Below are 3,430 nucleotides of genomic sequence, written 5' to 3' on the forward strand. Positions count from 1 at the left end.
ATTGTTAATTGTCTGTTACCTGTCCTTTATTCCAACTTCTGTACATACCAGTCTCCTGAGATAGCCCATTCCACTTCTAGACAGCTCTAATTGTTAGGAAGTTGCTCATTATACACAGCCTAAATTTGCTTCTCTATTACCGTTTTGTCCTTTGGGTCCAAAAGAACAAGTCTAATGCCTCTTTCACATGACAGAACTTCAAACATTCAAAGATGACTGTCATATCCCTGCAAAGATTTATCTTCCCCAAGATAAATATCTCTAGTTCCTTTAAAAGGTAGTTGTCTAACTGTTAAGGAGTCTTATTCAAATAGGGGTTGGATTAGATGACCTCTGAGCTTCCTTCCAATTAGCAGATCTAACATTGATGATATTATTATAAGGATATAAAAGAAATAGTAGGTAATATACAGACATGTATGAAAGATGAACTATATTAAATTCATGGAGGGGTCACAGGACCATAGATTTAGAGCTGGAAGGGACCTTAGAGGATATCTAGTCTAACTTCATTATAGCTGAGGAAACAGACCCCAAGAGGACAAACTATTTGCCCAAGGTAACACAGCAAGGGGGCATAATGGACAGAGCCTTGGGCCTGGAGTCAGGAATCCATGAGTTCAAATCTGGCCTCAGACACTTACTAGCTGTATGATCCTGGGCAAGTCACTTCACCTTGTTTGTCTCAGTTTCCTCATCTGTAAAATGAGCTGGAGAAAGACATGGCAAACCACTCCAGTATCTTTGCCAAGAAAACCCCAAATGAGGTCACAGAGAGTCAGCCATGACTCAAAACCAACTGAATAAAAAACAACACAGTAAGTGGCAGAGCCAGGATCATGGACTTATAGCTGGAAGGGACCTTGAAAGTCATCTAGTCCAAGCTCCTCATTTTACAGAAGAGGAAACAGACGGTCAGAGAGATTAAGTAACTAGCTCAAAGTCACACAGAGGTATCAATTACAACCTGGTTTTCCGAATCTCAAGCCAGTTTTCTTTCCATTGAAACTTGCTACCCATCTATTTGAATTTAGGTCCTATTTGAACTCCAAGGTCAGCCAGAAAGATGGCTATTGGGTCAATAGCCAGCCAACAGGCCTAATCTTAATTTCAAGGTCTGTCTTTTTCCTTTCCCCTTCTGTGTTCCCACCCCACTCCTCAGTTCTGTGAGACACATGATGTAGGTGAGAGAGAATGTTTCCTCTCCTCTGTGGTTCCAGAGGGTACGCTCCTTTTTTTTTTTTCTTGCAAAGATAGAAGTGAAGAATTGGGTTGACTAGAATCATATCTCCACACATACAATGACATGCAGAGCTATAGAGATGTCATTGGTATTTAAAAATGAAATTAAATCCACATGGTACCTTGGTGATGCTGACATTTGGCATCATTCACTGGGAGATGTTTTGTAAACATGTAAAAACAAGGTGTGAAAGAATGCTCTTGCTAGAGTAACATGGCATGCTTCTGTCTGAGATTGCATTCCCCTCCCCTCCCCTCCCCATTGCACTTTTAGACAATCAGCAGTGATGTAGAAGGAAGGAGCACGGTTGCTCTAGCTAACTTTGCCATTTGCCCAGCATGATCAAATATTTACTATGAGCTAAAGTTTTCATTTGTCCAAGGCTTATTTAAAATGAATAGCTGAAAGAGAGCCTGTCATATTTCATTTTATGCTTATGCCCACTTTTTTTAAGAAATATTTGCTTAATCAACCATTGGCACATGCATTTACTCTATGGCCTCATCCTCAGCTAATAACACTTCTGTATATCTCCTCTGCACTAATCATGATCCAGGCATCCAAGCAACACTGTCCTTTCCTTTGGAATTTGACATGTTCTCAGATCTGCTCTGGTGGGCTGGACTATATTGTCCTGAGTCACCCCAAATCAAAGGTCTCTTTATATTACCATCCAGCCTTATGGAAGAAAAGCTGCTTTCTGCTACTATAACATCTACTTAGAGCCATTTCTAAATTAAATTACATAAATAATTCAACAAAAACTTGTTATGTGCTTACTTTAGAATAAAAGGACCTGAGTTCAAATCCTACCTCTGTGTCACTAGCTGTGTAGACTTGGAGAAGTCTCTTTACCTTCCTGAGCCTCATTTTCTTTCCCTGTAAAATGAGGGGGTTGGGCTAATGGCTGCTGAGGTCCCTTCTATCTCTTGATCTGGAAGTTTATTGTAACCTTGGAAAAGTTACTTAAACATTCTGTGCTTCAGATTTTTTATCTGTAAAATAAGGGTGCCCTTCTGGATGGCCTCTAAGGTCCCTCCAGCTGGAAATCTATGATGCAATGATCCTGCTCTATGGCAGCCACTAGGCTAGATTTGGGCTTTGTGACTCCCTTGATCAAAGGTCTTATGATTCCTTTTGGTAGAAAATCTTGGCTCTGCTTTTCGTTGTACCCCCCAGTCCTCAGCTTACTGCCTTGTATATAGTCAGCTTTTAATAAATGCTTTTTGATTGATTGACAGGCAGTGGGATGCATTTTGTAAGAGCAGAGCATAGAGTTCTCTAGAAGTTCAGAGGAGGCTTGGAATGACCAGGAAAGCTTCCAGGGAGGAGAATGAGTGTTCATTTATCAGGTTTCTTTCCACCTGTGCTAGACTGCTGAAAGCAAAGCCCTGCAAAAACGGGGCCCAGGAGAGGCTGGCGGTTTGCTTGTTTTGAAATGGAGTGGGTGGCTGAAGAGAGACGTGCAGAGGCTGTGCATGGTCTGCGGAGGACTAGCTTGGGTAGAGGTCCTGGAGGAAGAGGTAGTGGACTGAATGAGAAACCACTGAGGACATGGATAATAAGGGGGTAAAGGGGAAGAGAGGACAGCCAAGAGGTGGCAGAGGTTCCTAAAAAAGGCAGGAGGAGCTCACCGATGACTGGGGAAAACTAGTTCACAATTCTGCTGAGGCCATCCCAAAGAGGGTATTGTGTCAGTGACAGCATTTCTGTCAGTGGGTACCCATCCAGTCATGCCAGCTGTCTGGTTTTCCATGGGACCACCACACCAAAATGTGGGAGGCTGGTTTTTCTGTTTGGTGTTCATCTTTATGACCATGGCGAACATATTTGTCAGAGGAAGTAAGCATCCTTGTAGAAGGATGAAAAAACTTAATGCAGTGTCCTTGTCTCCTCAGTTCTATGTTAGTTGTGGAGTGGACCAAGGGGCTGGCAGGGTAGCTGAAGGCTGTAGAAACACTTAGTACAAGGAGATTATCTCAGGAAGTTTGGAGTAGTCTCTCAGAAAAGTCTAAATGAGTCTGGATCTAGCAAATTGCATTTTTCTGTGCTGTAATAATATACCCTTGATTTCTTTAATCCTATCTCATTCAGCCTTTTCATATTTGGTAACCATGCATATTAATTGCTGTTGGAAATGACACTTACAAAATATCCTTTCAATTGTTCAGGAAACCTTAACTGTCA

Source organism: Phascolarctos cinereus, unplaced genomic scaffold (genome assembly GCF_003287225.1).
Source record: "Phascolarctos cinereus isolate Bilbo 61053 unplaced genomic scaffold, phaCin_HiC Scaffold_8;HRSCAF=390, whole genome shotgun sequence".
Lineage (NCBI taxonomy): Eukaryota > Metazoa > Chordata > Mammalia > Diprotodontia > Phascolarctidae > Phascolarctos > Phascolarctos cinereus.